We start from the raw sequence: 14,536 nt of genomic DNA on the forward strand, positions 1-14,536 counted from the left end.
GTGAATAAAGCCTGGCTTATCTACCCTGGATGACTGGCGTTCTTTTCAACACCACCACTGCCACTGACACCACACCCTATCCACGGCTTCCTGTGACTCTGCTCCCTTCCTGGCATCAGAATGGGAACCTCACGTGGGGTCTTGGCAACCAGACGGGGCAGTTTTCATTGTGATGAAGGTCTGGACATACTCCACATCACTGGAGTGCAAGTTTTCTCCCGCTGAGCTTATGCGTAGAACTCTCTCTAAGGCGTCCGAGATGCCTCCCCTCACGGGGGCCTCCTGCTCCCAGTTCAGGAACAGTAAACACCCATCTGCAGACTCCACCTTTCACACGGAAGCCATCAGCTACCAGAAGGAGTGTCCTATGACTTCACAACAGCCTCTCAGCCTCCTCTGAAATCAGATTGTCAGTTTTTTCTGTGAAAGTCCTACCCTTAGATCCATCCCCGCCCCCCCGCCCCCCCCCGCCCCACCCCCGACCCTTTATTTGATGGGAATTCCCAGGTAAGACATTTGGAAGAGTTTATTTGGAACAGTCAAAAGCTCTGTTACCAAAATCCATCCTTTAGGATCATGCTCTTTGGCCAAGCTTGGATCCTTACCATTACATTTCACACCCCTCAGCCCAGCACATCATATATCTTATGAAAAATTTACACTGACTTCTAATAAAGCATCAGTTTCAGCTGTGGGGCAATGGTAGCTGCAATGATGCTTCATTGTAGATAAAGTCCTGCTTTCGAGAAACCTTTGTAAGACTGAACGTCTCAGCATCCGCCATCTTAGCTCGAGCAGTGCCTGCTTCCAAATACACCGTGAATCATGAATGATATCTTTGCCTGAAATGAGGATTCCTGCCTATTAACTAATTATACTGACAGCAATCCCCCTCTGAGCTAGAAAAAGATCCCAAGTCTCAGGTGAGCTATTTTTGGCAGAGGTAAATCCATGTAACAGAGATGAAGTTCTTTGCATAATCAGGTTTCAACATGTCAGTAGCAATTTGGAGTGATATGAAAGTGTTTCTGGCTTTTTGAAAAGGCTTCCAAATGTCCTTAAGTCTGTTTTGTGCTTTCTAAGAAAAAAAAAATTAAAAGCCGAACATGTTGTCAACTTCAAGAGTGTCTTGCTACAAGGATGCTGAGTCCTGTGCTTGGACAGTCAGTCCTGAAATATGCAACCCAGTATCCAAAGAAAAGAGTGCAGCCTGGAAAGACTGACGCCACACACTTGAAATGCTTCAACTCTTAAGCAAGCAAAGAGGAGTCATGGGGATGATGATAGCCCATTAATTAAGAAAAATTATAGTTAGATCATTTCCAACTTAATACCCATTTTCATCAATTGGCCCCTTCTAGGAATTTGAGATATTGAAAGACAGAAACTGAGCCTGAAATACTGATAGCAACCTAAAGCAGTGTTCTTGAAAAGGTTTGTGCAAAGTAAGTAGGGAAGTGGTAAAAGAAGTAGCCATTGGTCTAGAAGAGAAAAAGCCATTGGTCCAGAAGTAATAAACTCATTGGTTTAGGTTTTTAAATATATATATATATCCAGGTTTTAAAATACCCATGCCCAGGGGAAGAAGGAGGGGAAACTGTGGTCAGGATGTAATATATGCGAGAAATTGGTTAATTAATTAAAGACAGGAATCCCATTGGTGTCCATGATATTCACTGTTCTCAGCTCCCTGCACCATTTGGTTCTGCTTGCTTTACATAAAAGCTGGGAGATAATCCCCAGTACTCTAAAGGAGGCTTATCAGAGGAAGGTTAGATAAACTTTCATCTTAGCCATGATAGCAATCCTTGAGACTGCTGGAGACATACATCTTGCCTGTCCTCAGCCACCAGTTCTAAAGCCTTTCACCTGCTGTCTTGGTATCTAGACTGAGGTGCCATTCACTGGAAACATGGACTTCTGAGCTCATGGTTACTACCCCTTTCCATATGCTGTGAACCTGGGCAAACACTTACCACCCAACCAGAGTGGATCACCGGATAGGTGTCTGTTACTCCTGCCCATGGAGTGACAGCTTTCTTTGTCCCCTGCTTTCAGGGTACAGCTTTTGAAGCCACTGAGCAGCAGTCCTGCATTAGTAAATCCTAACTGTGTTACTTAATGGGACCTGTAGTTGCGGGAAAGTATCAGTTTCCTAACAAGTTTACTGGGTTGGTAGCAAGCAAATTCATTACCATTTTCTGACTCATTACCATGGATCAAATTATTGCACATTTTAAAAACATATTACAATACAATGTTCACTGACTGGGGCTGAATAGTAATTCTAGAGTGTAGTGTTCCATCCCCACAGAACACCTACTTACAGACAGCACCTCAGCAAAAACTTCAACTGAATATATTTGGGTGGACTTTTCCACTACCTGCTGGATACCAAAGTGCATGAAGAACCAGTGGCCACCATGATGATGTGCCTACCGCTGCACCCGATTTGCTACAAGTCTTTTGTTCCATTGTAGTTCTGGGTAGAACCCCATGCCACCGATCAAATTCTCTCTTAACTCTTGGTTGGTGATATTGACATCACCCTGAAGGTAGAAAACATTCTACATTTGAGGTAGGTGTCAAACCTAGTGTCAAAGGAATCTCACAGCCCGACTTTTCTGCAGACCCTTTTCTGCCTTAGGCCCACAGACATTTACCATCTTAGGTATCACTCAGTACCAACTCCATACTTTGAAGATTATGTTCCAGTGTCCCACAGGCCATTTGGCTAAAAGTGTCATTGTGCTGTAGGCCTTGAAATTCCTGAGGGTTTGCTCTCTACCCTCTAGAGCACATGATCTTAATAGTCTGTTGTTATATTAAAAGTTACCACAAATTTAGCTTAAAGCAATACCCACATATTACTTCACAGCTCTATCCATCAGAAGTTCAAAGAGGTTAATCTGGATTCTCTGTTTAAAATCTCACCGGGTCACAAAGTGTCAGCTGTTCATTGTCCAGTTTACATCTTAAGGATGTTTCACAGTTCTGCCATCACCATGTACCATGACCTTGCTATGTTTCGTGGAGCATCAGATTTTATTGATGTCGAGTTTTTAAAGTATCGCTTGAACATGAAATGCTAAGTCTCACTAGCTGTGCTTACAGCCTTCACTATGCCTTCTCAAATCAAAATCTGTGAACCATATGCCCACCAACTGGTCCCTTCCACTACCTGAAATGCATGCCTTCAGCACCATTCATTTGAGATATTTAATATATATTTCTACCTATGTAATGATTTACAAAGCCATTCACTAAGTGAGCAAAGATTTCCTAGGACAAGGGGTTTCAGGACTATTTTTTTTTAAGTTTTCAAGCAATGTTAAGATAATCTAGCCTGAAAAGTGTCAGAATCAAGTTTAAACTGAATTGCAGTGGTCCTGCCCCATGCAAAGCACTGTATTTTCTATGAACCTAAACTTGTGGTAACTGCCCACCACATCATATTTCCTTGATATTGGGTAATACACAAAAGAACCATTTCAAAAGAAATTAACCATTTACCTCCAAACATGATAGTCATCATTAACACCATGGTTAAATTTATGATATTAATATGGTTTCTATACCCTTTTGTCATAGGTCGCAATACTTCAATTGATCCACCACATATAGTAAGTTTCTTACTATATGGAAAGCCTGATATTTTACTTACTTTGGGCAGATGGATTTTTTTTCTCTACAGAGGTTACTTATGGATCAAATTGCTACTTGCCTATTTCCAATTCCCTCTTCCTCCTCTACTTCCAAACTTCCTGTTTTAGAGCGACATTGTGATACTCAGATAAAGACTAACTTCTGTCACATGAGACTCATCATATGTCTGTGAAGAACCACTAGGAAGTCTCGTCAGGAGAATAATGCGTTCACCCTTCCCTCTTCCAACAGTGGATTAAGACTGTGATGGCTGCTGTACCAGCTGCCATCTTGGCTATGAAGTAACTGTGAAGACAAAAGTGAAGATGGCTTCACAATGAGAAAGAAATCTGTTGTCCTAATGGCATCTTGTAGCCCTGTGTCAACACTTGCTAAACTGCCTGCTCCCAGACTTGAGAAGAACAGTGAATCATTTACTCAAGTTACAGTCATTTGAGGAGTAGTTTCTTCTGTGTACCTGAAGTTTTTGTTACTGAGAACTTTGTAAAAGATTATATTTAGGAAAATGTGCAAAAGCAACAATGGTCTTGTGCTCATAGTTAATGCCATTTATGGTGGTTTGAATAACGATGGCCCCATAGACCCATAGGGAGTGGCACTTTTAGGAGATGTAGCCTTGTTAGAGTATGTGTGGCCTTGTTGGAGGAAGCACTTCATTAGGAGGTGGGTTTTGAGCTCTAAAATGCTCCAGCTATGACATCAAATATGACATTAACTTCCTGCTGTCTGCCAATCCAGATGTAGAACTCGCAGCTTCCTCTCCAGCACCATGTCTGCCTGCACAGAACCCTGTTTCCCACCACAACAAGGGACTAAATCTCTGAAACTATAAGACATCCCCAAATAAATGTTTTTCTTTCTAAGAGATTTGCCATAGTCATGTGTTTTACAACAAGAAAATCCTAAGGTAGCATTTTACAACAGGCAACAAGCCAGTAAAGAAATTTAAGTTGCTGGTCCAGTAACACTCAAAGTTCTATTATTTATTGTTATATTTTCTAATACTATCTTTGGGTATGTGTGCAGTCTCATTAAACTCAAAGAGTTATTTGCCCCAAATCATGTAACTTCCCAGTGTATATTCATTGTACTGACAGTCTATATTGTGGAAGTTTGCTCATGCATTCTGAATTATAAAATTTATCTAATCACTGTTATTACATTTTCACTTTAAAACTGTTAAGTCTTGGGATCATTTTAGTGAAATTGGAAACTCATGTGATGACTAGAATTAATATAAATAAATAAACATACATATAGGTATGTAATGAAAACGGAGGCCATCAATTTGGAAAGAGAACAAGGTAGAAGATATGGGAGCATGCGAAGCATGAAAAGGGATGGGGGAATGGTGTGATGATACCATCATTTCAAAAACTAAGATGGATCATTAAGAAATCACAAATATAAATCATGACACCAAAGAGATATAATGGTAGCAATGAATTATGAAGAAATATTCAAAGTCCAAGACTTCCTATGTACAATTGTCTATAATGACCTCACCTCCAGTACAAGTAGATGGAAATGTAATGTAGGTGGAGAGCCTGTAAGTCTCAGAACTGCAAAGAAAAATAATTAAGTATCCAAAGACACATCTGCATGGAGGCTAGGCTAAGCTAAGCTGACCTGTAAACTACTTAGGATTATGACAAAGCATGACTGTAAAATGTTCACCACAAACTGGGGGTCAAAATAACATTAACATACATGCATACATACATACATACATACATACATATATACATATGTAAAATAAGCAGAAAGTAACTGCGAAATTTTTGCAAGAATTGAATGCAAAAGTTCAGTTGAAATAAAATACCATATATAGATAGAGGAGAAGAGGAAAGTTATCTTAAAGAATTAAGAGCTGAGCCTGGAGTGTGGGCCTCCCATTACCTACCCAACATAAAGATATACAGAGCACTATGGGAAGGAGGGGATGTCTGACATTTAAAGGGATCTTGCCTCTGTCATTCCATCTCATTCCTTAGGTAGCCCAGGAGTAAAATCTGTTACCGCCTGCAGCAATGACTGGGCTTTCTGAGACCCAAAGCTGATTGGAGCAGAGTGGTAGAGATGGGCCAAACACCTCACCTAAGTGATCCTTTAACACACAAATACCTCAAGTGCATTTGGTTTGTTACAAACAAAACAGAATTTATCTTCTAATGAAAACATGTGAAATCTATTTACAAAATGGTTGTTTCTTTTTCCGGTATTATATACATGTATGAAATCATCAAGAGAATAAAAACATAATTTACAAACTATTTTTAAGATATTTGAGAAGTGACTAGGTCATGGGGAATGGAACCCCCAAGAACTAGATTAGTGCTCTTATGAAAGCATCCCAGAGAAGAATTCCAGAGAGGTTTCTGGCACGAACAGGACCACTATCTTTGAGGAAGGCTCTCACTAGGAGCTAAATTTGCTTTTACCTACAGCTTAGACTTCACAAGTTGCCAGAACTGTGAAAAATACATTTCAATTATTTATGAGCCACCAGTCTACTGACCTTCGCTCTATTGCCTGAGTGGAAGAAGACTCCAGCTAAGGTTTAATAAGAAAAAGAGAGTCCTGGGGCATGGCATTAATGTAAGTCAGTGGGCATGGATCCCACTGGGTCACTAAATACAATGGTTATCAGGGGTACATGGAGATGCTAAGAACCTTCATCTCCCTGAACATCTCACCCTTACGTAATCACAAAGACCATTTTGTTTCCTTTGCTATCTATATTCTCCAACACCTCATCTTGTTGGAGATTTCAGCTTCTTAAAGTGAGAGTTAAGCATCTCTGTTCTGTGAGCTGGGACTGTTAGACTACTGAGGAAATGTTCAGAGTCCCTTGAATCTCCTCTGCTGAAAACAAACACCTGCCCAATTCTCTGGCCTTATGAAATCCTAGCAGGCCCATAAGTGACAATATCTTCACCTTGCCATCCTGGGTTTTTTGCGTCTCCCCAAGAATAAGCCATGGTGTTCCCTGGGATCCAAAATTATTGATCAGTGCTGTCATCCATCAACCCAGACTCATCATGCTTTAAATCCTTTGAGAACAGAGGCCCCTCTCCTTTCCCACTGATCAGAAAGATGGCAGATGTGATAACCTCTGCAATCCTGATATAAGCCCGGCCACAGCCATGCTGTAAGCCTTGCAAAAGGGAAGTAAGCCAGATTCATAAAGAAAAGGTTAAGGACTTGGCCTTAAGAACTCCAAAAACCTTAACATATAACTTCTCCTAAATAATTTAGAAGCTGTGTTTATTAGTTGAATCTTTAGCCACAGTACTCCAGGATGCCTCAGGCTTGAAAGGCACCAGACTTGAAAAGATTCTGTCACCAGTATCCTAAGGGGCTCCAGGAAGAGATGGCAAAAGAAACCACTCTCTATTTTCAAGAAACTTAGAATCTAGGAGAAGGGGCAACTAACCAACAAATGAATAAAGAATGATAAGCGCCAGTGTGTGCTTGAATTTAAATACAGATCATGCCACAGAAAGGCTCCCCTTTCTATTTGAAAGAAAAAGAACATTTGACTCTATTACAAGACCTTTCCTTTTGAGTCTGAGGCACCTTTAGAATACTTTACATAACTCTGGACATTTTAAAATCATAATTGAAAACTAATGTTTGGCATTTCTTGAGGGGTAGGGAATAGATTAAATTAAAGCCAAAAGGAGTCAACTATAAAATGGAATTTTTTTTGGTATGGTTGCCTGTTCTATCAATCTGGTAATACTTAAATATTTCCTAGAATTCTCATGACCAAATATTCCATATAAAAAACTAATAAAATGGACTCACAGCATTGAACATGGCTGAGGAAGTGTCTTTGGAGTAGGATGTGGGGTAGTTGGGTTAAATGCTAAGGAGCTATATAGCTAAATTAGATGGCAGATTTAGTTTTAGCTTCCAAGGGTTCTTCAAACTGATTTCCAGAGTGCTGGGCCAACGTGGAATCCCACTGACTGAAAATAAGGGTTCTCGTCCCCATATCCTGCCAGCATTGGTAGTCTATAGTTTAGTTGATTTACCACTCTGACTCAGGTAAAATGAAATCTCAAAGTCATTGTGATTTGCATTTCCCTAACAGCTGAGGATGCTAAACTTTTAACTTTTATTTTATTTCTAGATACTTCTCATTCCTTCTTTTGAGAACTCTGTTAGTTCTATAGCCTGTTTTCTGAATGGGTTTGCTTGGGTGGGGGGGGGGTGTTTGTTTTGGTATTTTTTTCTCTGATCTTTTTTTTTTTTTTTTTTTGTTTGGTTTTTCGAGACAGGGTTTCTCTGTGTAGTCCTGGCTGTCCTGGCACTCACTTTGTAGACCAGGCTGGCCTCGAACTCAGAAATCCGCCTGCCTCTGCCTCCCGAGTGCTGGGATTAAAGGCGTGCGCCACCACGCCCGGCTTGTTTTGGTATTTTTTATTCTTTGAGTTTTTTTTTCATGTGTGTGTGTGTGTGTGTGTGTGTGTGTGTGTACATGTGTGTGTATTTGCTATTAATCCTCTGTCAAGTGTATTGCTAGCAAAGATTCCCATTCTGTTAGTTTACTCTGATTGTTGTTGCTGCTGTTTTAATGAGGTCCCACATATCGATTGTTGGTCTTAATTCATGAGCAGCTCAGGACCTTGTCAGGAAGTTCTTTCCTACACATCTGTGATGTAAGATACAGCTTGTGTTCTCTTCTAGCCAGTTCAGTGTTTCAGGTTTAGTTCTTTGATCCATTTTAAGTTACCTTTATGCAAGGGGGAGATACAGGTCTAATTTTATTCTTCTGCGTGTGGGTACCCAGTTTTTCTAGCATCATTTGTTGAGGATGCTTTCCTTTCCCCACCATATGTTCTTGGCGTCTTTGTCTTTATAAAATATCATGTGGTTGTAGCTATGTGTTCTTAGGTTTGGCTGCTCTACTCACAATAGTTAGGGAATGGACACAACCTAAATGTCCTTCAACTGACAAATGAATGATGGAAATGTGGTACATTTATTTTATGGGATACTATTTCGGGTGTACAGAAAAATTAAAGCATAAAATTTGCAGATAGATGAATGAGTCTAGAAAAGATAATGTTGAGTGAGATAAACCAAACCCAGAAAGACAAATGTCACTTGTTCTTTCTCATCTGTGGCTACTAACTTCAAATCTTCAGATATGAATATCTAACCTGGAGTAACCACAGAAACCAAGAGAATAAAAAAGGGACTGTGGGACCCTAGACAAAGAACTAGAGGCAACCAAAGAATGCTGAGGGCAGGAGAAATGGTCTTACCCAGGGGAAAGCCCACCAACTTATTAGCCAACCAAGTTGTGAGCCCTGAAATCATATACATTCAAGTAACATTATATGGGCTGAACAGATTACATTAATATATTTATCAATATAATATATATTAAAAATTAAAGAAAATTAGGCCATGAGTGTGAGGGGAGGGGGAGATTGAAGTGAAAAGAGAGAAGAAATGATGTAATTATATTTTATTTCAAAAACTAAAATAAAATATTTAACAAATAGATTGTGCATGGAGGCTAGAGATGGCCCGGCAGCCATTATTCTGTGACTGTCACTGTGCTTGGCTAGGGTGAAAAGGACCCGGCCAGTGGGATGCACATTGCCACTCACTGCTGTCCAAGCTCAAGATCTCCTTCCTGATGGCTCCTTCTGCTGTTCCGTGGATGGATGCGTGGCTGGGAAGCCAAGCAAGCAGCAGTTTCCTACTGACCCTCTCAGCTCTCAGTCATTCTCACAAGGGTGGCTGGATGGACCTGGCTTTCAGATAAACTGTGCTTAATGTGCCCTTCAGACCTTCATTTCTCCAGCCTCTCGAGATGCACACAGCTTAATTTTTTTAATATCAAATCCCATACCCATATCTCAGAGAGATCAGCTTCCTGGTTCACTTGTGAAGCTCTAAGTTATTGAAAAGGGTCATTCTGGCTCAGACATGAAGGACACAGACTGCTCTTCCAAAGGACTCAAGTTTGCTTCCCAGAATCCACATGACCACTTTTAGCTGCAGCCCCATCCAGAAAATTAACACCCTTTTCTGGAATCCTTGAGCTCCCACACTCATGTGCACATACTCCTACACAAACATACATACATGCATGCATATCCATATATATATATATATATATATATATATATATATATATATATATATATATGTGTGTGTGTGTGTGTGTGTGTGTGTGTGTGTGTGTGTGTATCAAAATAAATGTAAATCTTTGAAATATGAAAAAATTAAGGGGTCATCCTATTCGAATTTTGGACCAAATGTCTTTCCTATATAGTATCCTAATTTTATCCTCATAATATCAGTGTAAGTTCAGCATCATAACCCCTGCTCGCAAACAGGAAACAATATAAAGGAAATGACCCAGCTGGCCTAAGAGTACTAAGTCAACCAAATAGTTTCTCTTGGACAACTGCCTCAACTTGGTGCACATATACAAACCCAGCAAAGAGCCTGCTGCTTCGGTACAATTACAAGATCAGTAAGGAAAGGAAATAGATGATGTAATGGATAAGGAAATAAATCAAATAATGATTAATCAAATAATCAAATTCTCTGCAAGGTAAACACAGTGCTAGCCTCTTGTCATAGTTTAGAAAGCAAAGAAAGCACAAAGCCCTTGAGTGAATAAATCAAGACGAAGCCCATTTTGATGCATCCCAGCTCGTTGCCATCAGAATCTATAAACTTATGACTCATGGTTTCTATTGCTGCCATAAGGTAGGCCTGAGGCAATCAAGTATGGAAGGGGTTATGGAAGGTTCAGTTCAGTCTTAGAGCTGCTTAGCTATGATGGAGTGGCACACCGTTTGGAGGTCTGTTGTGATGGCATCATGATACATAGAATGAAACTGACCACCTCGTGGACAGAAAACAGAAGAAGAAACAGTAAGAGTTTGGAGCTGGTGTCTAAACACCGAAGGAGCATCTACAAAGCTCCACCTCCCAGAACTTCCATCCTCTCCCAGTAGCGGAAGTCGGTGGATCAAATCTTTAGCCCATGAACCTTTACAAGACCTTCAATATCCAAACCACAGAACTGAACCAATAGGAAGAGGGAAGGGAAAGTGATACCAAAATTAAGAAGCAAAGGCTGAGTTAGGAAGAGAGTTGGAGACTATGCCACACAACTTTCATGCAAACAAAACCGTTTCCTGGTCACATGCTGGTTCTATTCAGGTTGTGGAAAAATGATGAATGTCTCTTTCTCAACCTCATGCAGCTTATATTCCACGAAGTGAGACAGACATTAATCTGACATTTTAATGACTACTATATTATCAACAATTTATCTTAATTACTGTATATAATGTATGATGTTTGGGTGGGCATCTTAATGTATACCCTAGAGATGAGGTTAATATCCAAATTACCATAATCAGAGAAACACAATATATTCTACAAGGCAGCATTTTAAAGCTAATCAAAATAATCACAGGCCTTACCCTCCACCCATCGACACCTTCTTATCAGACGGATAACAAGTTTGTTAATGAGTGTAATGGATGATATAGATGATTTTGCTTTGGTCAAATACATAATCTTCTATTTGCATAGAATAACCAAAAGGATAGTCATGCCCATCCTTGTGTAAATAAACGGGGGAATCAGAAAGCCTAATAGCCTCATGTCCCTTGGATTAATGCCCTAGCCTTAGTATTTCATCTTGCTGTCTATCCTAACTTGATCCTGCTCAGAAATTTAGCTGAATCCAACTGCCCTGTGTGTGTATGAGCCTTCACTGAGCCCCCTTTAATTAGTGTCTTAACAAGTTTTGGGACAGTTTCTGTTTGTTTGATGCTATGTGTTGCACAGGTTTGAAGTTCACCTTCAGTATAACATCTCCGCTGACTCTTGAGTTCTGGGTTAAATATAGCTACAAACAACCAAGCTGGTTTACATTATTCTATAAGAGCATTCCAATGCCAAGTGGAAGTGCCTCTGGAGCATCAGTATTCAGGGTGATGTGGAGAGGCATGGCATCTGTTCCTGCTCTAGTCCTGTAACTCAGAATTAGTGAGGTAGGACTGTAGGCAAAAGGGCCACAAATATTGGACTCTTTAAAGACTAAAGGAGACTACCTCTGTGCATGTGCTAACTCAGTAGAGGTGACCTTGGCTAAGGCAGGAAGGTGCCCATTCACATGAAGGCTGGTAGGTAAAGATGTTAATTAGCTGGAATTAAAGCAGGGCACACAAATGAATGAATGAATGAATGAATGATACACACCAAAGGAAACTTCAGAAGAAAAGAATACCAAGTTCCAATATGCAAAGTTTTTCCTCTTAAAAATAAACAAAGCCAAACTAAGACACTGATGTCCGTGGAAAAGAAGTCTGACCTTGATCAACTTAAGCCATCAGTCCAGCTGAGGAAGAAGCCTGACAAGGCTGATTCGCTCAGGTATGTTAGCTGTGCTACTGTGTGCCTGATGGGGTGGGGTGGGCGCTTCTTTTGGCATCACTGTGCTTGGAAACGCCAGCTTCTGTACCAATGCCCAATTACCCACAACTCCTCAGTGGAAAAAAAAAAAACTCGCTCATTTGCATAATTGTTTCCTTTGCTGCTTCCTTTATAAAAAATAATGAGCCATTATGCACATAATTAAAGCAAGCTTAACAACCAAGGGCTCCGCTGACAAGAAACACATGAGAAGGTCAAGAAAAATTAGCATGGAGCCTGGTCTGCTAAGCAGAAGGCCAGGCCCACAAGCACCATCTCCAGGGAGTGGGTCTCCCTCGGGGGAGTTCAGGCTTCCTGAGGAAACAGGGTTCACTTTAGCCAGCCCTTCTCCAGGGTCCTTTTCTTTCCAGCTTCTAAATGATGAGTATCTGGCTGCTCATAGCACTTTGAAACAAATCTCTCACCCCCTCACCCTGACTCATTTCCCCAAAGAACCTGGCCACAAATAACTCCGTAAGGAAGTGGGGCTCTTCAATCCCAAGAAGGTTCATGATGACACCTATGGAGATGACATCTTTTTGGACTCAGAGCAGATAGAGCGTGGTAGAAGTTAAGTATCTTTTCCCCCCAGTTATGTCTAATCTATAAGTACTTTTTTCTAGGATTTATTTGTCGTGTATGTGGTTCAGACAGACAGACAAACAGACAGATGGGTAGGGAGTGCAAATGTGCCATAGCACATGTGTAGCATCCAAAGGACAATGCTGTAGAGGTTCCCTCCTTGGAGACTGAACTAGGCTCGTCAGGGTTGCATGGCATACACCTTTAAGGGCTGAGCCATCTCCTCAACTCTAAAAATTGAGTTTATTTTTTATTTTATTTATCTACTACTAGTGTGCATGCATGTGTGAGAGAGAAAGAGACAAAGACAGAGAGAGAAGAAGAGAAAGAGGGAGATGGGGAGGGAGAGAAAGGGAGGGAGACATATGAGTACAGGTACCCACACTTCACAGCACAGTTTTCAGGAGTCAATTCTTTCCTTTCACCAAGGGTTCTGAGAGTCAGATTCCGGTCTTCAAGTTTGTATAGCAAGTGCTTTTACTTACAGAATCATCTCACTGGGCATTTTCTTCAAAGCATCTTCTTCCTTACAGTACTAATGAATCATCTTATACACCTGATCTGTTTCTTCCTCTGCACACCCAATGACCCAGTTCCTAGAGGGAGGAATGAGGAGCAGGGGATCTTAAAAAATGCAGTCTCAGGCCTCCTTTCCAGACTTATGAGTCTGATTGAATATTTTAACAAGCTCTCAGGCTACTGCTTTCTACTTTAAAGTGTGTGAAGCAGCCATCCAGAGAACTCCATCTGTTTGGTTTCATATTGAGGTGGTCTGAATAGATATGGCCCACAGACTCCTGAATTTGAATGCTTGTCTGTAGGGAATGCCACTATTAGGAGAGGTGACCTTGTTGGAGTAACTGTGGCCTTGTTGAAGGAAGTGTGTCACTGTAAGGATGGGCTTTGATGTCTCCTATACTCAAGCCCAGTGTGACACACAGTCTCCTCCTGCCTGCTGATCATGATATAGAACTCTCAGCTTCTCTAGCACCCTGCCTGCCTACATGACACGATGCTTCCTGCCATGATGGCAATGGACTAAACCTCTGAAACTGTAAGCCAGCCCCAATTAAATGATTTCCCTTATGGTCATGGTGTCTCTTCACAGCAATGAAACCCTAAGACACTTCTCCCATGGTGTCTGATCAACTCCTACTGCATAGCATTATTTAAAGGATTCCTGTCCAAGATTATGGGGTGACCCAGCACAACACCTGAACCTGGATAGGCAGGATTGCAGCAGTTTACCTGACATATGTCCACCCGGTAGGGAAGGAGTATGCTGCACACCTCAGAGACCCTGGTGAGTTGGTGGTACTCAGGACAGAGTGAATGGCTGGCTAATGGTTGTGGGAATCAGGGTTAGTGGAGAGAGTGGGCTGTTTCCTACAGGTGGATACGACCAGATGTTTTGAATAAATCTATCTGCAGGCCAGCATGAGCTGGAACAAAAGTAGGCACTGCTCCTTACTTGTTTATAGGAGGAATATTTGGTTTAGGGAAGAAAAGACACAGCTAGTTAGAATATTCACAGTCACTCAGCCTCCTGTTTGGCCAAATGTCAAGGCCACACTCGGGACTGAGTCTTAGCTTTAGGCCTTATGGCAGATAGCAAAGCCATGTTATAAAAATATACACTGATATGATGACATGAAAATATGGGCACGTCCTTGGACTGAATTAGAATGTCTCATTCTTTACTTTTGACCTGTCCCTTGCTCATCATACTGTCCACAGCATTTAACAAGTTACAGGCACTAACATAAATATTTATTGAATTCATGAAAAAAAAATACAGGCATATAACTACCAAGCATGTGGTACA

The sequence above is a fragment of the Mus caroli genome, unplaced genomic scaffold, assembly GCF_978045245.1.
Source record: "Mus caroli unplaced genomic scaffold, Mus_caroli_1 scaffold_4, whole genome shotgun sequence".
Classification (NCBI taxonomy): domain Eukaryota; kingdom Metazoa; phylum Chordata; class Mammalia; order Rodentia; family Muridae; genus Mus; species Mus caroli.